At 43.7% G+C, this 25,151-nt stretch overlaps 1 pseudogene; it reads left to right on the top strand.

Moving 5' to 3' along the window:
- The window catches only part of LOC136113537 (ATPase family AAA domain-containing protein 2-like), a 44,560-nt pseudogene extending 19,914 nt beyond the window's left edge, over positions 1–24,646 (top strand).
- Positions 24,647–25,151: the final 505 nt, after the last annotated feature.

The raw sequence follows: 25,151 nt of genomic DNA, 5'->3' as shown, positions 1-25,151 counted from the left end.
AAAGATGTTTTACTAATGCTACTAATAAGAATAGAGAAAATAATACAAAATATATAAAACCAATCTTGTAAGTCTCAGCAACTGCAGAGCCAGCACCCAAAGTCCTGGATTAGACTCTGTAGCCAACCGGAGCTGGATTCAGTCTCTCACTAGGCCTCAGTTCGCAGGGACGACCAGCAAGGTCCTCTCCTAATGTCAGCCATGAGGAAAAAAGGGAAAAAAATGCAAAAAAGGGCCGAGATCCTCGTGATCTCCCACTTTTATATGAAGTATTCACGTGAATGGAATGTTACACACCGTTGGTCAGTCTCTTGGTCATCAGTTTCTCGTTGCCCCTCTCGCGAGATGTCCATCCGTGCTTATCAATAAGTTTGCATTCCATTGCTAGGTTTAACCAAAACATGTGTCTGGTTCTCCAGGAAAATGCAGCTAACATGAAGGCTTTAGCTGACAGGCAAATTCACTAAAAGAGAAACTTGTTTTTAACAAAATCAGGACACAGTCAAACCCTGGCAGATGTATTGTTAACCTCCTCTTCCCACAACTTCCCCGTTTTGCCCCTGCCTCTTCCTGCTTCCTGCTAAGGACAGGTGATCAGGAGGGAAAGAAGGACAGAGAGAAGAGAGTTGGAAAAGTTAAAGATGTTTTACTAATGCTACTAATAAGAATAGAGAAAATAATACAAAATATACAAAACCAATCTTGAAAGTCTCAGCAACTGCAGAGCCAGCACACAAAGTCCTGGATTGGACTCTACAGCCAACCGGAGCTGGATTCAGTCTGTCACTGGCCTCAGTTCGCAGGGACGACCAGCAAGGTCCTCCCCTAATGTCAGCCATGAGGATAAAAGGGACAAGATCCTCGTGATCTCCCACTTTTATATGAAGTATTCACATGAATGGAATGTTATACACAGTTGGTCAGTTCTTTGGTCACCAGTTTCTCGTTGCCCCTCTCGCGAGATGTCCCTCTGTGCTAATCAATAGGTTTGCATTCCATTGCTAGGTTTACCAAAACATGTGTCTGGTTCTCCAGGAAAATGCAGCTAATATGAAGGCTTTAGCTGACAGGCAAAATCACTAAAAGAGAAACTTGGTTTTTAACAAAACCAGGACAGGGTTATAATAACCTCCCAGGCCCATCAGCCCATCAAAGCCCTATCTGCACAAACCCAAAGGAGCCCAGGGGCACACAAGGGCAGGCAGGAACCCAAATCGAGGACTCAAATCAAGGAGGAGCAGCCACCTTGGTCTGAGCCCCTTCCAGGACTGTCCCAGCAGAACCATCAGCCCCAGTGTCCAGGCATGAGACCCATCAGGGGCAGCTCTCCAGGTCGCCTGTCGGACTAAGCAGTGACTGCCAGGCCTGGGACGTGTTGTGGGATGTGAGGGAAAAGCAGTTCACACAGGACTTACTATGGGATCTTCAGGGCAGGAACCAAAGGCAGGACAATGGAGGGATTTAGGTGATTTTGGAAGGAACAAGAGTGGGGAAATAGAGGACTAATGAGAAGTCACCCAGCAATTTCAGCGAGGACAGAACAGTATCTACACATATACTGCTCTGTGTTTTGTAGTTTCTGGAATGTGTCCTGCATAAGGTAGTCTTAAGGTTTTGTAGGTTTTCAGATCTATTGCATCATAAACATGAAGGCAATAGTAAAACTGATCGACATCTCTGCAGTGCATTTTTAATTTAATATAATTTGCAACAGTACTTAAACAGTTCAATGTTACGTCAATGTGCAGTAGTTTCATCAGAAGAAAGTGGAGAGAAGGAAGATGATGATGGTGAAGACACGCGAAAGCGTTATGACTTGCGATAGAGGAAAGCTGTTGAGCACTATCAAGCTCCATTGGAAAGTAGGTTATATGCACAGTTTCTCTTAAGAACTCATTTCTTGCACATAAGTGAGAGGTTTTTCTTTTAAATCAAAGTATATACACACACTCAAGTTGTATTTAAATTTGTTACCTTCACTCTACAAGTAAATTTTGTTGAATGTTTGTATCCTGTGCACATTAGATTTCTTTGCCATTAAGCATATTTGTTGTTTTTCAGTTAAAAAAATGTGCTATGTGTCATTGAAAGAATAGTAATTAAATAGACTTGGTAATCTTACTCTTGTGGTTCCCAGTTCTCCTTAAAAAGCAACTGTGTTTTTTCTTTTCTACTGTGCACTGATTTAAAAGAAAATCCCCTCCAAATCACTTGAAACTTCCCCTGGAATTAGAGATGGGTGAAACACATGACATTTTCTGCCTCTTTCACTGTCCCGCTTTCTCTTAAACTTGTTTGTAACGTTATTCTAAATTCTCTGCTTTCAGCAGAACCAAAACAACGCAAGATGTATTTTTCAGGCTGCACTTCACCTGTTAGACAGGGATATTCATTCAGAAGTGCTCGATCACAAGGCTCTTGCTTCAAAAAAACTAACAGGTTGGTGTGTAGCTGGTGATATTATTATATTTATCAATAGCGCTGTCAGCCACATTACTGAATAATCCTTTCGAGGGTTTTTTTGAATGGTGGTAATTATAGATTAATAGTATGATTATTACAGTGGTAGTGTGAGGGTACAAAGAAAACAAATACGGAGGGGGAGACAACACTTTTTATTAGCCATTAGATTTTTAGAAGTGCAATACTTGTGGTCACTGAAATAAGTAACATTTTGAATGTAGAAGCAAAAAACCTTTGAAAGATGTCAGTGTGGTTTGGGAGGGTTCTTCCATCACACGGATCAAGGTCGGTTCACGGTCTCCACGTATGGAATAACTTGTTCGAAGCTTGTGTTCATAGATGTGCTGTGCTGTGTAAGTGCTAAGAGTTGTTAAAATAATGAAGTCAATTTAATGTCTGGAGTGACCATTTTCCTTGATTTACTCATGGACATTAAACGTAAACCAATTTGAATGAATATTTAACTATTGAGAAAGTTTATGCTCATTTATAAGGTCTTCTGCATTCACTTGGCATCATTATAAAAGCAAAAATCTAGCTGCATCTTAAGTTACAAAGCAACTTTCTCTTTCCCCTTAATTTAAATCAGGTGTCTTCCCCTGAACTTCCAGAAAGATGATTTAAAGGGAATTCACAAGGATCGAATGAAAATAGAAGCAAGTCTGGCTGATGTTGATCCAATGCAACTTTTAGTGTCAGTGAGATGTTCCCAGTGTGTATGAAAGCTTTCAATGACATGCCGTCTACAGCTGCCTTGGTTTACAGTTTTCTCTCAGCAATTTGAAAATTACTCAGAACATTTCCTTTGTGCTGACATACAATTTCTGATTGAACCTTATTGAGGTTGCAGCTTTCTTTAATGTATAACATGTGTTCTGTTGAATTTATCTTTAGGTATGCTTTGATGGTGTGGGTGATCTTTCTGATCACATCTCAGCTTTAAAAGAGATGGTTGTTTTTCCATTACTTTACCCAGAATTCTTCGAGAGATTTAAAATTCAGCCTCCAAGGTAACAGACATTGTTTAAAACTATAAATTCTAATTCACTCATTTTCACGAGAATATTCAATGGAGCTATCAGTATGTTTCTGTGCTTCAAAATTTTCAGCAGTGTTGATAGTAGCTGTAGTAGTAAGTAATTTCTTAAGAATGGATAGAATCCAGAGTATATGTGGGTTCAAAGATTTACTCTGTGGCAACAATATACTTTAAAAGGTCGGGTTAAGGTGGTTTTGTTTTGAGTTTTATGTACAAGTCACCCTGATTAGTTTATAAGCACAAAGGAATAATAAACTGGTAGTCAACTGTGATTTGTTGCTTGGAAGTGCAGTTGTATCTCCCACCAACTGTTTTTTCAAGTGCTCAAGTATCCATTTTACAATTGATAGGACTTGCAACTAGAACCTTGCAGTGTTTGTTGTGCTTGGGCTAAAGTATGAATCTGTCCACTTCTTACATAGCTAAATTAGTTATGTGTTATGGAATGAAATTATTAGAGATTTAATTGTTAGCTTTGTATTTGCTTGGTCAGCAAAATTCAGTCATGATATACTGAAATATAACCTTAAATTCTTTACTTTTGGTTGCTTTAAAAGTATAACGAATAATGGAGAGAGGCAGTCTTTCAGTGTTTTGCTGCTTTATTCATTGAAATTCCTTCTGAAACATCAGTGTATTGGCTTCTCTAGTTGATGGCTACGTATTTATCTGGAAATGCAGGATACCTTCCCAACTTCAGGCTTCCTCCTCATCATCAGCCATGGATGATCTGGGAGACCAAACACAATTACTTAAAGCTTTTTAAGGGAGAATGAAATGCCTTACTACCAAATCTTGCTTTATGTGAGGACCAGCACGAGTATGCCGTGTATCACTGAAGAATGAACTAATGGTTCAGCAGTCAGCCCAGTCTCAGCGCAGAAGCGCTGAAGTTTTTTCTCATTTGAGTCCGCTGTGCTGTAACCACCCTCTCTGCATTTGTCAGAAGTTTTGGAAGTGTCCTTCTGGGACACTATGATCTTTTCTCAAGGCTTTGTCCATCTGCATTATCCTGTTTATTCACTTCATTTACTGCCTTGTTGAATTGTGGTAGGAACACAAACCTTCCATCTGTTTTGACTTTTCTCACCCTTCAGCTCTTTCCACTGTTCAGTACATATAAAGTGTTTTGGTTAGGAGAGAAGAGTTTTATGTTAGGGATGAGGATTGTAATAGAGACTTTTCATGACGTTTTTACTTCTGAGATTTATTTTTCTTTTAATTGCAGAGGCTGTCTATTCTATGGTCCACCAGGAACTGGAAAGACACTGGTTCCTCGTGAACTTGCTAATGAATGTAGCCAAGGTGACAGGAAAATAGCCTTTTTTATGAGAAAAGGGACCAACTGCCTGAGTAAATGGGTGGGAGAAGCTGAATGACAACTTCGTTTATTATTTGATCAGGTAAGGTTGAAATGTGCCGTGTGTTCTGTCTGAGTTGTACCTCATTTTGTGTCATCAGTATTTTTAAGGAGAGCTCACTCTTTTTGTGTTTGTCACTTCCTTCCATGGAAATTGAATTGTCAATGTCTGTTTTGTTTTTTTTAATCTTGAGATATATTGGGAATAAAAGAAATGAGAGACCCTCACAGAGCAACCCTCCTGCTGCCCCCACCTCAAAACAAAGTCAAAATCAGCCACCAAAGAGGTTGCAGGAGGCAAAAGATGGTGGCTTAAGATCAGAGGGAAACAGATGCAGGCTGGAAGCGCGGTCATTTAAATTCCTAACAGAAGCTTGCTTCCAGAACCTGTAATTGAATTAAGTCCCGGCTCGGTTCTCAGTGGCTGCCAAATAGCCCTAAGAACTTGTGGTATGATTTGCTTCCTGTCACCCAGCCTCGGTGGGTTCAGATAGGCTGCTGTCTTCCGTTACACGTGCCACTTCCTCCGTTAGCTCAATTAGTGGAGATCCCTGATGCTGCTCTGAAAAATCTAGTTCCAGTGACTTTCCAACCATAACATTTTGCATGCATTTTCTCTTTAAAATAGTGCTGGTTTACTTATGTCAATATTCCCATATTTTCATTCCGGGCCTACCAGATGCGACCTTCAATTATTTTCTTTGATGAGATAGATGGTCTTGCCCCTGTGCGGTCCAGCACACAAGACCAAACTCATAGGTAGTACATTTTTTGTATCTACATAGAAGCTGCTTGATCTTTGTGAAAAGAAGACCACAACCTATTTATGTGATACAGTCATTTATCCTGAAAACTAGTAATCCAATGCTACTAAATTTCAGATGATCTTTAAGCAATAACTGAAACCAATGCACTAAGCTTGATAACAACACCAGGCCAGAGTTGCGTTATTTATTTTTGATGTCTTAAAATGATTCTTTCACTAGTCAGTATCTCATCAATTAAAACTTGTCCTTTTTGAGTGATTGCTGGGGAAGGTTGTGTAGGACGTAACAAAATTTACTAAACTAGTGAATGAAAATTATATTTTTCTGTTAGCTCCATTGTATCAACACTTCTGACGCTTATGGAGAGGAGAGATTGTGGTAATCGGAGCCACCAACAGACTGGATTCCATAGTTCCCACTTTATGAAGACCCAGACGCTTTGATCGAGAGTTCCTCTTCAGCTTGCCAAATAAAGAGGCATGTCAGAACATTTGACATTTTCTGGATCACTGACAGTAATGTGAGTCATTGTTCTTCTTTGTAGTAATTGTAGCAATTTGAAACATAGTGCTAGGACTGTTTTCCTTAAATGAACTGGCAAAAAAGCAAGTCTGATGAACTAATGACAATATCACCATAAAATTTTGCTAAATTTGAGAGAAGTTTCTTGGTTTGCAGATAAGTTTTTCACTACATTTTTTTCCCTCAAGATCCTTAGGTCTCATACTTGTGGAAACTTACTGTTTATGGAAGCTATAAATGTGTTTTATTTCACTGCAGGTCCCCAGGAAGAGTTCGAAGGAACAAATTGAGAATTATTACATTTCCTGCTTGAAAAAGCAGAGAGTATATTAAATGAACTTAGAAGTTTAGCAGATAAGAAACATATTTGTATAAATGTGGGAGTTTTTTAGATTTTACACAAATTTTAGACAAATTAAAAGGCAACCCTTTTGTTTCCAGGCTAGAAAAGAGATTTTCCAGATTGACACGCGAGACTGGACCCCTAAGCCATTGGATGCGTTTCTTGAAGAGCTGGCCAAAAAATGTGTTGGTAAGTTTGAAAACAAAGTGAGTTAACTGCTTGTGACTGAGTCCTGAGGAATCTGAGCTTGCACCAGGCAGTACCTGAGGCCCTGTGCCTTGCCACAGTGCGAGGCGGTGAGGCAGCTGGCACGCCTTGGGAAAAACAAACAAGTTAGATGCTTCTTTTCTTTTAACCTTCTTTCTGTCTCTCAGAACACTGAATGGAGTTTGGGCGTCTTCCTCAGGAGGAAGGTTTTGATTAGGAGGCTGCTTCCTAAGTGCAGGATATCAGGCTGTGAGCCACATAACAGAATTTCTCTGCAGTGCAGTAACTCTTTAAATTCTCTCTGAACCTGTTTGGTTTTGGCTGCATACAAAGTCTTTCAGCATTGCACTTTGGAAACCTTGGTCTTGACTTCTGTGTTGCCTGAGACTGACATAACGTTTGGTTCTTGTTTTGTTTATTAGGATACTGTGGTGTTGGCATTAAATCCTTGTGCGCTGAAGCTGCCCTCTGTGCTTTGCGCCACTGCTATCCTCAGATATACAAAAGTAGAGAGAAACTGCTGTTAGATGTCGCTTCTATTAAAATAACAGCAAAAGATTTTGTTATGGCTATGCAGAAGATTGTTCCAGCTTCACAGAGGGCTGTGGCTTCACCTGGGTGAGCACTATCACCTATTTCAAAGCCGCTGCTTGAAAACACACTAGCAAGAATTTTACAAGCCTTGCAGAGTATTTCCCCAGGCAGAGCTTGCACTAAAGAACGACCAACAGCAAGGTACAAAAATTGCATCCACTACTTTAAAATTCTGCCAAAGCAAAATCTTCTGATTTGTGCAATCAACACAAAGCTTCTCAACTGTAATGACAATAGAGTTTTATAATATGCATATGCACACCTTTACTTCAGGAATATGGTACATAGATTTTATTCTGGTTTCTAAACTGCTAGATGGGAGCTGTGAATTACTCGCAATATGCAGTAGAGAACTATGCGTTCTCTACTAGAGCACCCTGTTTCTGACAGTAGCGAACATATTTATCATTTGTAGAGATGGATCTAAGGTTTAATGTATGAGGCACTTCTTTCAAAACAAATGATGAAAGGTGGCAGAAAGGCATTTTTACATGAATGCTTCTAATTCCTGTCAGAAGAATGTCAGGACCGTAATACAAGTTGTTTAAGCGAAATACTGTTGTAACTATCATGATTTTTAACCAGTCTCTTAATTTAAATGTTTGTGGGTCCCACTGTACACCTGCATGTGAGATCAGAATGTTTTAGTAGTGTATACTCTGGGGCTTGGCTTCCATAGCATACGTGAGCTCAGGCTCCTGACTGTGTCAGGTTTAGTCTGTCAGCTGGTGAGAGCAAATAAATTGATAAACTCATTCCACTCCTGGTTAATGGAGAACTGTGGTTAGCTGTGATGCTAATCCCTTGAGAATATGCTACCAATATTACTCCCAGTAGAACTGGGAGATGTATTTGCATTGGTAAAAGAGAGGCAGAAATCCAACAACAAAACAAAACCAGAGGGGTCAGGGGATTGGTAATTGCATCCCGTCTCTGTTGTCCGCCTTCCATTATCTCCTTCTTTGGTGATCTTTGAGGAGCCTTATTTAGAAGATGAGTTGGTCTGTACATTCTGACTCACTCGTCCCGGACAAATGGAGATTTGCAGCCATCATATTCACTTAATTCCCTCACTTCCAGTGGGGGAACCTGCTCCGGGAGGAAGCGGCCTTGTTGGCTTTTTCAGGTGTCTAGGAACTGCAGAAGGTGTTCCCAATCATCTTTATTCTAAGGAAAACAAACTCCTGAGTTTTCACCAACAGAGCAATACACCTTATGCCGATCATATGACTTAGGACAGTTCTGTGGAGACTTGTGCGATCTCCTTAGGTCTGTGGTAGGATGAACTCTTCAGAAAAGAGCATTCAGCACGTGCCCTCAAATCACAGAATCACAGATGAAGAAATACAAGACGTTTGTAGCACTGATTTAGAAGCTGTATTAATGCGAGAGCGAGACATGGGCTATTCAAGAATGTTAACAAACCTCTCTCGTCTTTCAGACAGGTCAAATCATATTTTAAGAAATTATGCGATTGACAGTGATGAGGAATCACCATCGATCTTTGAAGAAAAGTCAAGACATAAAACGCCTGGTAGACAAAAGGAAAAATTCCTCAATTTTAGCAGGTAAATGTTTGTCCCATTTATGTATATATGTTGTATATATATATATATATATATATATATATTTATGTATTTCAAGCCAGTAAAGCAAGATTACTAGGAAATTAATACACAGTTCAAAGATGAAACTATTAGAATGACTGAATAAAATAGATATAAATCTTTTATGTATTTAGTGTACTGCTGTAATTTAGCCAACCCCATTGTGTACGTCTTCAGAGTTCACGGGTTTCTGTGCCCACGTTATTTTTTTTAATAGAAATGTTGTTCTGTTCTTCCCTTCCCCCTATGTCTAGTAACTATGGCAAATTTTTAGCTAAAGTTGACAAGATGTAGAGATCTCACAGTTACTCAGTTACTGGCAGCTTGCGAAGCTGGGAGCTGCTGCTAATAAACCCCTTTTTATGGCAAGAAATCCTGCGTCTCAGTGGGATCCAGGAAGTTGTTTTCATTGCATCTTAAGACTGTGCTCCCAGCAGATGGCTCTGCACCAGCCTGACTGCATGCCATGCACTTTTTGTAGCCTTTGTTTTTGTTATATTTGTAAGGCAGTCAGGGTTTGGGGGAAAAGATGTGTTTCTTGTCTTAAATATAGAGCTTCTACTGCTGCAGTATATGCAGTAAAAACATTAAAATTCATAGAACATTTACAATTGTACACTAATATGTTTTTCTTAACTAGGAAAATTAAATATAAGCAGATTTAGTGCTATTTTCCTTTTAGGCAGGAAATCCATTTTGTGTGGCATCACTGTATTAAAATATTTTGACCTTTAGTAGCAGCATTTGAGCACTGTACAAGTAAGGACAGACACATTACGTGACTGGATACTCATCTGTCACATAAGAGGAACAATTACTTTTTTAGTTATGTGGTGGTTGCATCCATGGTCATATAACTACCATGTCCAGTCACTGCCTGGATAGACCACGTGCGCTTCCCACTTTGGGACAGGAACTCCCTGTGGCCATTCAGGACTTAAAAGTGGTCTATAAGAAAGGTGGGAACAGGTTTTTTAGCAGGGCCTGTAGCAATAGGACAACAGGTGATGCTTTTAAACTAAAAGGGGAGATTTGGGTTAGACATGAGGAAGAGATTTTTTACAATGAGGGTGGTGAGAGCCTGGCCCAGGTTGGCCAGAGAGGTGGTAGATGCCCCATCCCTGGAGACATCCCAGGCCAGGCTGGACGGGGCTCTGAGCAACCTGAGCTGGTGAAGATGTCCCTGCTCATTGCAGGGGGGTTGGACTAGATGCCCACTGAAGGTCCCTTCCAACCCAAACTATTCTATGAATATTGATAACCTGAAGGGGTGCATGGAGAAATTTGTTGTGTGAAAGAGCTGTTACCACTTCCTTCATGCAGTAGATGCATCTCCTGTGATTGAGGCTCCATCTGTAGGCAATGGCTTGTGGTCTTCCAGAGCCCGTAATCTGGTCTGATGGGTCCTGCAGTAGTGATTGAGCTATGCTGGCAGGGTGAAGACTGATCACTTTTTATAGAAAGTACTTGAAATTATTAATCGTAACCAGGCTTCTTCTACAGTGTCAGCCCTCATCTTGTCACATAGGTCTTTGTTCAGGCTGTGCTGTGCACTGACTTGGATATGTGCCCGCTCTAAGCTGAAACTGGTGTAGTCACAGTTGCGTAGCCATTTCCCTGGACTAGTGCAACTTGCTGAAGCGTTAGTCTTGTTTTTTTAGGCCACACCACCACACCAGCTGAGTGGTGACGCTCTTCTTGAGCTGTCTTACACCTAAGGATTTTTGAAATCAGGCAGAGATTCAGGTCTGATTCTTTCTGTGTAACAATGTATATTTGAGTCAAAGTGAAGATCTTACCTTATTGTTAAGGAGTTGTTCTTTTGTTGGTTCATTTTGATGTTTTGGCTTACGTACGCCTATTTTGTAAGATAGTTTGACTGATATGTAGTTAATTATTAGCCTGTTCTACACGGTTTAGTTTTGTTATCCAAACTTCAATTTTACCAGTTTTTGAGCGGCGGAGGAACACGCAGGACGACTCAATATGAGTGATAAAGCATAGTTCGATTTATTAGCCCAAACAGCATATACTTATACAGTTCATGATAATTATGCATACCTGTCACCTACTAATTGGCTTAAGCTCTAACAGTGACATTTGCATGGTCCTCCTACTTGCAGTTACTAGCTATGCGTGTTCTAGGTTCCTGTGCTCTTGCTTCTCCAAAGCTGTTTGTGAGACTCTGCCAAGGTCGCAGTGTCCTTGCTGATTTTGGTGAAACAGTCAGCGGTTTCCACTGTGGCCTGGTCTTGCTACTTATGCTAAGGCCTTCAGAAAAGGCTCTGCTTGTACAACTGCTCTGTAGCTCGATGTCCTTTATCTTTAAGCCATTCCTCAACAATTTCCCCTTTTTCTTGGTTCGTTATTCACTCAAACATTCTCTTAATGCAAGAGAGAGCACAGCTTATACACAATAACCCAATAACTACTATAATTAAGATAAGCAACATACTTTGTAAAAAGCTCTTAAACCACCCTCCTAACCCTAACCAATTTGTTAACCCCTCCAAGCCCAAAAGTCCTATATCTTCTTTAATCTTCTGGGTATGGTCCATAAGTTGTTGAATTACCTTATGGATTGACTTCGATTTATCTTCCAGGTCTGTGAGCCTCTATAACACTGAATTAGAATCCATGGTTTACATCTGAAACAGTCCTCAGAACTTATCTCCCTCCTGTCCATCTGCATCCATTGAATCTTTGTTGTCTTTATTCAGCCATGGCTTGACCCATTTCACGGGAATCCACTTCAATCCTTGGCCTGTAATGACACAAACATAACCTTTTCCCCAGGTTATCAATGGATGTGGCCTTTTCCATTGACTAGTGATTTGACCATAACTAATGTAGGTTCTTTCTGATTTACCATGGTTTTGGGTCATACTTGCAAAGTATTTCATCACATACAATGCTTTTGACAATTGGTTTTGTGGTGTTTCCCCTACTTCCCCCTTTTTTTAAAACAAACAAACAAACAAACAAACAAACAAACAAGTTCGGAATCAGATACGTGCGTTGGCTCCTGACTATGTACTCAAAATCGCAAATCAAATATAGAGGTTTCTCCTTAAAAAGCGCTAAGTAATGTAAAGCTGTGCCAAGTTCTGCTAATTGGGTTGAACCTTCAATAATTTTTACAGAATGATGCCAATCGTTATCTTCACGCCAGACCACTACAGCTTTATGAGACTGCCCAGAACCATCAACAAAAACTGTGCAAGTATGTAGGATCAGACCAAATACAAGTATGGCCTGTGACCTGATGTTAAAGAATTGCAGGTTCTGCAGCAATTTACATTTATGCATGCCAAAAGCTGTGCTGTTCAGAAAACCAGCGAGTGCGATTTACAAAGACATAGATTACAAATAAAAAAAAATCAGAATTAAATTTCACAACTGGTACATATATGACAAAAAGATCATGGCCTAGTAAGACTTAAATTCATTCCCTACATTTTCTTGATCAGAGTGACAATTGGTATATAACAGTCGGTATATCAATCTGCTAGCAATCTCATCATACTGTCCCACAATAGCCACAGGTTGTTTCATAGACAAATCTGAAAGTCCAATCGAATGCAGTCAGCCTGTAAGGTTGTCATAAATTTATTCCTCAAAGTTTCTAACTCCATTTTGGCTGTCATATTTATTGGATATTGTTTTCCCTTACCGGATTGAAGTCCTGTTTCAGATCTATCAGTGTAGTATTTGCTTTATCAAAACACTGGCTGTTAATACCAGTGGAAATACAGCATTTGAAATTTCCTTGGAGATTTCTCACTTGCACAAGCAGATCTGCGCCATCCAAGCAGCTTCTTGTAGGACATGCAACTAAACAGAATTCTCAGAAAACGTTATTTCAGCTTACAATTTACTTAACAAATTTTTCCTCCCCCCACCCTGGATTGCTGAGCTATCGGGGGTGCCGAAAGCACAGCAGGGGATGGAATAGGGAGGGTATCAAAGACACGAACCGGGTAAACTTCACAGCGGCTTTCAGGATACTTATCAGGCTGCAACGCTGCAAAAATTCCGGCAGCAGCAGACCGTTCAGCCTTAAGATCTTTTAAGGTAGTGATTATAAGCTTCCATGTAGTTGCTAATGATTTAGCTTCTTTATCTCCATTGCTGACTTTATCCCATAATTTCTGCCCTATATCGTCCCAAAGTTCAAGCTTAAGTTTTGAGTCACTAATGCTCATAACAGTCTTTTCAGGTTTTAATTGCTTCACTGTAGTAATTATCAGTTTCCAGGCAGTTACAAGGCCGAGAATATGTTTTTCACTGCAACTGATTGCCTTCCACAACACAGTTCCCACTTTTTCCCAAGTCTCTATTTGAAAAGCTCCTAACAGGTCAGCAGGAAACCCATTGCCTCTGCACCAAATTAATAGTCTTTTGAGGTTACTCTCCTCATACTTCACCCCTCTCTTAGAGAGAATATGTGGGAGGAGCCACCGTATTTCTTTTTCTTCTTTAAAAATATTCTGCCCCATCTCCTCTCGCCCCCGGCTGCTCACCTCTTTGGGTGTCCATTGCAACGGTATCGCATCCTTTATCCCTCCTCTGCCGCTTCTGTAGCGATCAATCAGGAGTCACGCAGCCCGCAGACCGCGTCCCGGTCCCGGTCCAGCCGAGCCGTTCCAGCTGGGGCTCGCTCCCTGCAGCAGTCGTCCCCCTGCTGTAAATTCTCCTTATGGATCACGTCGGGGTCACCACTTGCGAGGGCGAAAACTCATGGACTCCACACAGTTCAATATGAATTCAAGCGAAGCCATTTATCACAGAAACAGGCCTCCTTATATACACAGTTATTTCCTGATCACGCATCCACGCTCCAAGCATGCATTAGCTGAGTGGATATTGTCCATGTTCACGGGCTGTCCACGCGCCCGAGTCTCACTGCTGATAGGTCCAGTGATTTACGTGTAGTTGAGGCCCTGTTATTGCAGAACTGCCTCCCTCCCACAGCAGGTCCTGTTTTCAGCTTTCAAGGTGGCCTTGAAATTCCTTTTCACAGTATCACAGTATGTTTGGGATTGGAAGGGACCTCAAAAGATCATCTAGTCCAATCCCCCTGCTGGAGCAGGAACGCCTAGGTGAGGTCGCACAGGAAGGTGTCCAGGCGGGCTTTGAATGTCTCCAGGGAAGGAGACTCCACAACCCCCTGGGCAGCCTGTTCCATTGCTCTGTCACCCTCACTGAGAAGAAGTTCTTTCTCAAATTTAAGTGGAACCTCTTGTGTTCCAGCTTGATCCCATTGCCCCTTGTCCTATCATTGTTTGCCACTGAGAAGAGCCTGGCTCCATCCTCGTGGCACTCACCCTTTATATATTTATAAACATTAATAAGGTCACCCCTCAGTCTCCTCTTCTCAAAACTAAAGAGCCCCAGCTCCCTCAGCCTTTCTTCATAAGGGAGATGCTCCACTCCCTTAATCATCTTTGTTGCCCTACGCTGGACCCTCTCCAGCAGTTCCCTGTCCTTCTGGAACTGAGGGGCCCAGAACTGGACGCAATATTCCAGATGGGGTCTCACCAGGGCCTGGCTAGTTCAGAAATAAATCTCCATCTAATAGAAACCCATCCACACAACAACCTCAAGACAATCCCTCCGATCTCCCACAGCGCTGCGGTGGGTTTTCCTGGAAATTCCAAGGTCCTTGTTTTTTATTATTTTAACTACTCATTTACTGTAAGACATTTAGAATAAAAACTTAAATAAGAGTAACCAGAAGAGTCTTTGAGAGTAAATAATGCCTATAATCTACTCTAGCTGTTACTCAAAACTCTGCAGAGAGTAATTATCCCCAATATTATATAGTAAAATGTGAAAGAGTGGAATATAAATATTGGAGCACTAATTGGAAGGAATACCTGTAGAGAAAAAACCTCTAGTTTATATCTATAATAAAAAATAATGTGTGCTAGTTAATCCACCTGGTAGTAATGTAATGATAAAAATGTTGAAGTGTAAATAAATGAAATTATTTAGGCGTGAGCAGTAACTAAATTTGATTTAATCTATTATTTGGTGAACTAGGCAGTAATTATTCCCAATCTGTATTGTAGTTTAAAAAACACATTGTTTGAAATTCCTTTTAAATGATGAAGGCAGAAAACTAATTGGGAGTCACTAGTAGCTACATTTGAACAACTGTTATGAAACAAATTGCAGACACGAATGACTGCATAGGAAACAAAGTAAGCAAGCTTTAGATTTTAAACAACATTGGAAAGTAATCGGGAGTGTTTAGTATTTAAATTATAACAGAGCCATGAGATTGGAGACAACAAAGCTCAGAACCAAATGGAGTCAAAGCTTTAGTTATTTTTTTAAAAAGAGAAATAAAAAGGAAAGTGGCTGTTTATAAATGGAGGTATTAAAAAGTTCCCAGGCAGTAATGATTCCCAACATAACCCGCCCCCAACTCCACCCCTCCCAGTTTCGTCCCCTGCTAAGCCACGCCCCCTCAGAGCATGTGTTGTATCGACCCCACCCCCTTCTCGGCTCCACCTCCTCCCGAGCTAAGCCACGCCCCCTTGGGGGCCGTCCCATGCTGACCGCACCCTCTCCCTACCCCAAGAGGCTCCTCCCATGGGGGCGTGCCCCAGAGAATGCCCACCCCCAGACCGCCTCCCATGGGGCGTGACACACAGAGGCTCCGCCCGCCCCCTCCCCCGGAGGGGCTCCCTGTGGGCGTGTCCTCTCAGTCCGCGCCCCTCGGCACTGACCCCACCCCTTGTAGGCGGGGCCACACCCAGCTGCCCCCCCCCCCATCTGTGACCCATAACCAACCCCATAGCAGCCCTGTGGCTGCCCCACAGGTCCCGCTGTAGCAGCCCAGCCCCTGCCCCATAGTCGCCCCATAAGTGCTCCAGACATGCCTCTTAAGAGCCCCTACAGCAGCTCCATGAGTGCCCCACAGGTAATTCCACAGCCGCCCCATCCCGCCCCACGGCGGCCGCTGGGGGACCCCCGGGGGCCCCCGGAGCCCCCCGGCCCCACACCCGCCCCGCAGCCCCACAGCGCGCGGCCTCGCGCCCCCGGTGCCGGCGAAGCCACGTCCTGGCCGCGGCCGGAGGAGCCGCCGCTTGTCCGCCCCCCACGTCCCCTCGATCGCTGCTGCTGTCGCTGCCGGAGGAGCCGCAGGTGCCGCCGCTTTTCCGCCCAGCTCCGACTGCCCCCCCCTCCTCAATCGCCGCCGCTGCCGCCGGGTGAGCCGCCGCGTGCCGCCCCCGCCACCCCCACTTCTCCCGCTATCCCGATGTTACAACAGGGACTTTCAGTGCGGCTGTGAAGGCAGTAGATGTTCTGATAGCGAAGCCAAATCGAACCAGGAACCAGGACCGGGAACCAGGAACCATGGGAGGGAAGTTTTCCCTTGAAGCAAACAAACCCTAGATGTTCTTCAATGTTTATTAAGAAAGCAAAGTCACGATGTACCAGTAGTCCGATTAGTCACTAAGAATGGATTGCTAATCACGTGCCAGACTTTCCTACAAGCGGTACATTTCAGTTGGAGGCAAGGCACAAAGTTGAACAAGAATTATATGAACAGGCAGCGCGACTGCAGATAAAGCTGCTTGCGAACATTTATCTACTTGGGGAAAAATTATGACTACTTTAAAAGCGGCTCAGAAGGAAGCAGCTGCACAGGTCACAACTCACTGTGAACCTTCTGCTCCTCCCTTGCCAGGGAAGGAGGGGCATCTTGTAGATATATCAGGCAAAAATGCACTAACCATGGATGCAGTAGCAGAGAAAGGGTTGGCTGATGACAAAGCCCCTGCATGTACACTACAGTGAACGCTTTTGGCAAGTGATAGTTTGTGGGATTCGCCCAACAAAAGAGAATTTGCAACAGTTATTAACTGAAGATGTGAATTTCCAGATTGCATTGGCAACATATGCAGGGAACATATCAGTTTATTACCCTCAGCATAAACTGGGCTGAAATTGGTAATTTACCATTGTACAGCAAATGCTGCTGTCAGCAACGACCAGTAAGCGACGAGACTGTATTTACTGATGCCTCTGGTCGCTCACATAAAGTTGTGATTACATGGCTAAAGTCAGATACCCAGTGTTGCAAACACAAGGTAGAAAAAAGAGACCAAGGGTCAAACAAGTTCTTGAGCAAACAGCTGTCAGGATCGCTTTTGAGGTGTCCTGTAACGCCCCTTCGAATGTTGTAACTGACTCATATTATGCATCTGGCATACTTAACCGCCTGGAAGCTTCTATTCTTAAAGAAGAGGATAATCCTCTTTTGATGGCTGAATTGAGAATGCTATGGTTTCTAATAAATCATAGACGTCATGGTTTTTATGCAATGCACACCCGCTCTCACGCTGCCCTTCCAGGACCTCTTGCGGAAGGCAATAGGAGGGCTGATGCACGAGCTGTGCCGCTTACTGTGCCTAAAGCCTTGGAGAAAGCTAAATTATCACATAAATTCTTTCACCAGAATGCAAAGTCATTAAAACGACAATTTCAAATTACAGTGGATCAGGCCCGGAGTGTTCTTATGTCCTGCCCTGATTGTCAACAGTTGGCACTCGTGCCATCCAAAGAGGGTGTTAATCCAGGAGGGATTACTGCCAATGAAGTACAGCCAGCTGATGTAACGCGTTGTTCTGAATTGGGTAAATACCCACATGTTTCTGTAGACGCTCCTTCCAGATTTCTCGTTGCGACTGCACGCACTGGTGAAAGAGCACGGGACGTCTGTAAACATTGGTTGGCGTGTTTTGCTGTTTTAGGACTTCCATGATATGTAAAACCAGAGGAAAGCGGAACGCACGCTCAATTAGAGGAGCGATCCCCCGAGCGCCCAGTGCGCTGTAATAAAAGTGCCTGCTTTTTTAACACTTTCAAAACAGTGTTAGAGAGTCTGGCTGCCGACTTTTCCGTATCGTTCTCTGGCGATGAGGATGGGATAATCTGCCTGACCTCCCATGGATCCCAGGATCTCTGGGACCTTGTGCCAGCACCGGGGAATTCCTGGAAGGGACCACAGATCCTCAGACCAGCTTGGGACGTGGGTAAAACCCCATCAATGAGATAAGGCACTTTCATTGTTTGGTTTGGTTTGCATACTGCCTACAGAAGATGTGTGGTGAAACCAGGGCCTTGGGTCTTCATTTGCGTCTTTGCAAATGTGTAATACAGTAATGCATTACATGTAATATATAATAAGATATATATTTTAAATCATATATTACCTATTACATAAGGCATATTACGCAATACATAATGTTACGTATGCATTGTATTTATCCCCTTCAGATCCATTTGTTTTGAAAAAGGATAATCAGGGAAAGAAATTGAAACCAGTAAAAGGTTGAAGAACAGATATTGGTGTAGAATACACAGAGAACATTAGATCAAAATTGTCCCTCTGTCAGTCCAGGGTGGCATCCTAATAGCCTTATATCGGGGGACAGGCTGAATTGGTATCGACAGTGCATTTTATACGGGATTAGACACGCTGTGCCTAAAGCTGTAAATATACCAAAACCTTTTGAGATTAAACAGGATCGTGAGGAATGTCCCACTGAGTTTTCACACCGTCTTAGACAGCTCAAAGATATATTAATATAGATCCTGACTTAGAGAACAGAGAAATAGAATTCTCAGTTGACTGGGAGCTCATTATTCTGTATTAAACACTATGCAGGGAATATTAAGTAGTGATTCTGTAACAGTTATGGGTGCCACAAAAATTGCGAAACACGGCCCTTCTTTAACCCACTGCTTAGAATGTTTATATGTGGAGTCTTGTACTTATTGATTTGTAGACCATGTATCTGATCTTGTGTACAACGAATGATTGAAAAAAGCTTTAATGGTGCAATGGCTGTGCAGTTACATGCTGCTATGGCTGTGCAATTGTTAAACAAAGAAGGGGGAGATGTGGCCGTATTGTGACATCAGGGCTGTGAGAAACTGCAAGAGTCACAGCGTGAGAACAAGCGCTGGTGGAATAACACAAGCAGCAAAGACTGTATGGGACAGGAACCATCAGGGACAGAGGGATTGATACAGGATCGGTACATCAAGGACAGAGGTACCCGGTGTTTCAAATGCAAACCTGAGTTTGTATTAAATGTCTCTCTACATCTTAAAGAGAGTCTGTGCCTCATTTGCTACACCCCTTTATCTGTTTCCCAAGTTACTATTTAGACTGTATTTACCATTGTAAAAATAAAGCTTTCCCCCCTAATTTTTGTCACGTATTGTAATTAGAATTAATAGAGATATTGAAACCCGTCCTAGCTCAACTGGAAAAAAGACAGCAGCCATGTGTATTTTTAAATAAAGATTAAATCAAATCTGCTACCTCATTATCTTGAAGTGTTTTACTGTGATCACCTCCCTCCCAAGGTTTTGTGTCTATTGTACCAAGGCCTGACACCCACGGCCACAGTGGATGAATCACCGTGGGCACAACACCAGGACCCCGCCTGTTTGTGTCCGGGATATCCACTCCAGCAGACACTGTTAGTAAAAGAACACATCGTAAAACTGGAAAACCATCTAATTGTGTCATTATACACATTCACTGCTCTTTTTTCTGCTTTATACCCGTTGTAGCTTTTAAAAATTCAATAGTTTGAAAAGGATTTCTGTTTTGGCTCTGCACACGGAGCCTGATTTTCCTTTTCTAGGGCCTTTTACCCAGTTCACCGCACCCGTGTGATCATTGCACTGCACGTGGGTAAAATCAGCTGTGCCCTGTGTTTCTCCTGTAAAACAGTAAGAACGCTAATATAATCGTACCAGGAACTACCTTCACTGTGAATATTTGAAGGAACCCACCGCTAATGTGTTGTTAATTGGTACTTGCATTCTGGATTAGATGCAACAAAAATCCATACTTTCTTTTATCCTTTACTATACAGGAGGTGGTTGAACTTTTCTATAGCAGTTTCGATCACTTGTTGTAAAGCAAGATTGTCATCTGTGAGGAAGCAGGGTAGATTTACCCATACTCTATAAGCACCATCGATGAGCTATATAGAGTAACAGCTTAAAAACAAACCAACCAACAACAAGAAGCTAACGATCAAAACAACAAAAGAAAAAAAACCCAATCAAACCAACCCAAAAGCGCAGAGGCTCCTGAACGCCCGCTCTCAGTGCTGTGATGTCCATTTTCCAGGGAGCCCGTGGGGTGTCCCCACAACCACAGACACAGGTGACCCGGCTGGGTGGTGCCAGCAGAGAACAGTTGGTGTGACCCAGCCCGCTGCGCTGCCCTGGGAAAGCTGGGGACAAAGGGCCGGGCCGGGGCATCAGGAGGTTGGTTCCAGCTCACGGAGCAACTCACAGCGACTGTGCAAACAGCCCCGAGCTGGGACGTGCCCCTGGCCGTGTGCTCCTGTCCCACCACCGCGGGTGTCCTGGCTCTGGACATCATTGCACAGGATCGTTTGAGAACCGTTCCTGAAGGATGCAACGCGTCCAGAGCAACAACGCCTGCCCGGCTGCTGCTCAGCCATGGGTAAGGGCTGGAACGGACCCTGTAACAGCAGCAGAGCTGCTACAGCTACGGATGAGCAGAGTTATTGCTACAGACAAGACACAGAGCATAGGGAGAGGCAATGTATTTTATTAGGCCAGAAGGCATCTTTAGGAAAAAAAAAATTTAGAAATGTCAGGTTTTTATTTTCTATCTGTGTGTCTGCCATCTGCGTGGCTCTGGGAAAGCGCGTTCAGGGCAGCTCAGGCTGCCCACGAGTCAAGAAAAAGGGTCAGGGGTCTGAAAAAAATCGCTCGCGCTGTGGGACCCGGGGGGCGCTGCATGAGCGCCCTCGGTGCTGCCATCTGGTGGCCACAGCCCGGTACTGCAGCTGGGGAGCAGCGCCCTGGATCCATGTTGAGGGGACGAGGGGGGCACTGCCACTGCGGGCGGGGTCGTGCCCGTCAGAAAGCGGGGGAGCAGCGGTCGGACGAGCCACCGGGAAAAAAAGAGGGCCCCGACTCTCTCGGGGCAGCCCTGTTGTGAGGGGGGACGGGCGAGGCGACAGCAGGAGGCAGCGGCCTCTCTTCAGTCCTGGGGAACAGGGGAGAGCAACCTGCCGGCCGGAGCTCCTTAAGGCTGAGTGTTTCTCCTTTCTTTGTTCACAGTGAATTTATGGGCACGCTGCTGTAGGTTTTCGCTTTCATTCGTTTCCCCACCACTCCCGCATGTTTGGGAGCTCCAAGTCAGGATTTTTTTTTTTTCTGTCACTAAGATGTGTTTTTCCCCAAGGAGGAAATGCTTAGAAATGAATTTGTTTCCTCACAAAAGTGCAAGTCCATTTGTGTAACATAAACAAAACCCCAACCTAGTCAAGTTCTGAGAGTATGTCTGGCAGGTGGGTGATTTAATTTTACGAGTTCACACCTATGCAGTTGTAATGCCAAAGGGAAACGCAAGATTTAAGGTTTTTTTCTGTTGTAGGTAACCACCTGCAGCCCTTTTCAGTGTAAAGCAAATGAGTGCGGTTTGTTGTTTCCTTTTAAATGTGGCTGTTTGAAGCTGCACGGCCGAAGGGCATGGCGGTCCCGGAAGGGTGGCGAGAAGGCGAGTGAGGATGCAGGCGGGACAGTGGGAGAGAGCGAGGGGAACGGAACGGTGAAATAGGTGGCAGGTGAGTGCGGCCATGGCGAGTGTGACCATGACATTGGAATGGGGTAGCTACCAAGAGTAGCATTAACATTTTGCAGTTTATCCATTCATGTTCTCATACATTGTTCTGCCACTTTTCACAAACCAGGTTGATACAAGCGTGTATGGGCATAGATGCCAGCAATTCCAGTTCCTGTGGTTCGATATCTGCTTCCAGGAGGCAATTAATCCAAAGTGCCATGTTGGTATTATTACAGTTCGTTGCAATGCCTATGCACCGACCACTATTTTGAAACAGTTATGTGATGCTACTGTAGTCATCAAGGAGGATGCCAACCAAGCATGTGTGGAGCAGGTTTTCCAGAGATGCCATAGCTAGGCATATGGAGTCCTGGCCAGTCATGTTGGCTAAAGTAATCCACGTTAGTCTTTGTCTGTGCAGGCATCCAAAGCGCAGCAGGTGCCGCAATCATTGTCAGGAAGATAACACAGATTTCACATTTCATGCTGCAAACCATTGCGGCCCTTGATCTGTAAGGACACAAGCATAGCCTCTCCCCCAGGTTATAAATTGATGTGGCCTTTTCCATCGACCATTAACTAGTGATTTGATCACAACTAATGTAGGTTCTTTCTGATTTAGCATGGTTTTGGGTCATACTTGCAAAGTGTTTAATCACATAGAATGTTTTTGACAATTGGTTTTGTGGTGTTTCCCCTACTTCTCCCCCCTTTTTGTTTTAAAAAAAAAAAAGAAAAAACAAAAACAAAAACACAGTTCAGAATCAGATACGTGCGTTGGACCTTGACTACGTACTCAGAATCACAAATCAAATTTAGAGGTTCCTCCTTAAAAAGCTTCAAGTAATGTAAAGCTGTGCCAAGTTCTGCTAATTGGGTTGAAGCTTCAACAATTTTTACAGAATGATGCCGATTGTTATCTTCACGGGAAACCACTACAGCTTTATGAGACTTTCCAGAACCATCAGAAAAAACTGTGCAAGTGTGTAGGATCAGACCAGATACACGTGAGAAGGAAATAAGGCAATGCAAGCACAGGCAAGGCTAGCCTGCAGGACGTTGTTTTGCTTTATACTTTATACCATATGTGTCTTCAGACGAGGAGGAAAGCCATCAGCCCTTGTGGATTAGGGCCAAACAAAAGCCCCAGCTACTTGAGACACTTAGACTAAGCTTAAAACGCAAAGATCTCTCCATAAGGATGGTTTCGATACTGTACTTCCACAATCTGCTGGCACTAAAACTAAGTAAGCTGCAGATCTGCTTAGGCTGAGTCATGGTGGTTTGGTGCAGGGATCATGCATATGATGAGAATATTTCAGCATTTCTGCTCTGGTTTTCAGTGTATGACCCCAAAACACCCAAATGATGACATCAATTCATCAGCAAAAGCAGCAATTTACAGAATTCAGTTTCTTTGGGGAACTGAGAAATTGATGAGCTGAAACCAAGTCCTGCTGTGTCCCTGCCACCTGCAGAGTGCCCGCATCCTCACCACGGTAGCAAGCATTGTGACAAAGGTTCTATGTCAGCTGGGTGTGGCAGCCGAGCGCCCCCTAGGGGAGGGGGAGCCTGTCAGCCCCGGGCCTGTCACTGCCTGCTGTCCCCCCTGTCAGCAGCGAGGCCTCTGAAAAGTTTCCAAAACATCCCCAGACTTGGGTCCAGCGTGGCCAAAAGTCTCCAAGAGACAAGTCTTGAAGAAGGATATGGAACAGAGGGAGAAAGCGAAGGGAGCAGGCCAAAGGGAGGGAAGAGGTAAAACTAGTGCCGGACTGCAGGACTGAAATGGAGGAAAGGAAAGAAAAGAGCCAGGAAGCAGGAGAACTTGAGAAAAGGAGAGAGGAAAGAAGAGACATGCAGCCAGATGAGGGGTTAGTGAGAGAGGCTGGGACAGAGAACAGGATGAGAAGGAAATAAGGCAAGTCAAGGAAAGGCTAAGCTACAGGACATTTCCTTGATTTATATGTTCTACCACAAATGTCCTCGGACAAGGAGGAAAGCCATCAGACCTCATGTATTAGACCCAAACAAAAACCCCGGCTACTTGAGACACTTAGACTAAGCTTAAAATGCAAAGATCTCTCCATACGGATGGTTTTTATACTGTACTTCCACTATCTGCTGGCAGTACAAAAAAATAAGCTGCAGATCTACTTACGCTGAGTCATGGTGGTTTGGTGCACGGATCATGCATGTCATGGGAATATTTCAGCATTTCTGCTCTGTTTTTCAATCTATGACACAAAACACCCACCTGATGACATCATTTCAACAGCAAAAGCAGCAATTTGCAGAATTCAACTTCTTTGGGGAACTGAGAAATTGATGAGCTGACACCAAGTCCTGCTGTGTCCCTGTCACCTGCAGAGTGCCCGCATCCTCACCACGGTAGCGGGCATTGTGACAAAGGTTCTATGTCAGCTGGGTGTGGCAGCCGCGCGCCCCCTAGGGGTCGGGGAGTCTGTCAGTGCCGGGCCTGTCACTTCCTGCTGTCCCTCCTGTCACCAGCGAGGCCACTGAAAAGTGGCCAAAACATCTCCAGACTTGGCTCCAAAGTGGCCAAAAGTCTCCAAGAGACAAGTCGGGAAGAAAGATATGGAACAGACGGAGAGCGCGAAGGGAGCAGCGTGGAGGGGTTTGGTTAGATGGAGATATGTTGTTGAATTAGTCAGGCCCAAAGGAGTCTCAAGGCCACTTCGATAAGCTGAGAACAGAATCTGCTGTGAGAAAGAGGGGCATTTCTTCATTAACAGGGCCTCAACACGCCGTGAGTCGTCGGACCTATCATCGGTGGGGCTCCAGTGTGTGGACTGCCCATGATATTCATTTAGCGAATCCATGCTTGGAGCATGGACGCGTGATTAGAGAATAGTTGTGTATATAAGGAGACTTGTTTCTGTAATAAATGGCTTTGTGTGATTCACACTGAATCAGAGTGCTGAGTCTTTTATCGCTCCAACAAATGGTGACTCCGACGTGATACTCCGAACGGCGTCTCACTAAGATCGGGGCAAAGCCTGGAGCTGCCCATCCGGAGGCGGATCAGCTGGACTGAGAACCCGGCGGAGGCATACGGACGTTCTGCAGATAAATTTTGTTGAAGAAGTCCCCGGAAAAGGTGAGCGGCTGGGAGCAGGAGGAAGGAAGAATGAAGTAATGGGGCAAAAAGATCCTCAGAGGAAGAAGTCATAGTTAAACTCCTCCTGCATATTCTCTCTATGAGAGGACTTAAATATGAAGAAAGTAATATACGTAGGCTGTTGGTTTGGTGTAGAACGGCTACCCGACAGAAGCTGAGAAAGCTTTTAAAATTGAACTTTGGGACGATATAGGGCAGAAATTATGGGATAAGATTAGCGACGGAGATAAAGAAGCTAAATCATTAGCGACTACATGGAAGCTTATAATTTCCACCTTAAAAGAATTTAAGGCTGAGCGGGCTGCGGTTACTGGAATTTTTGCAGCGTTACAGCCTGATAAGGACTCTAAAAATAACTGTGAAGCTTATCCAGTTCGTGTTTTCGATACCCTTCCTGCTCCATGCCCTGTTGTGCCTTCGGCACCCCCGATGATACAACAGTCTGGGGCGGAGGGAGGAAAATTACC

The sequence above is a fragment of the Patagioenas fasciata genome, chromosome 12 (assembly GCF_037038585.1).
Source record: "Patagioenas fasciata isolate bPatFas1 chromosome 12, bPatFas1.hap1, whole genome shotgun sequence".
In the NCBI taxonomy this organism is placed as follows: Eukaryota; Metazoa; Chordata; class Aves; order Columbiformes; family Columbidae; genus Patagioenas; species Patagioenas fasciata.
This window is presented reverse-complemented; position numbering and strand designations above follow the sequence as displayed.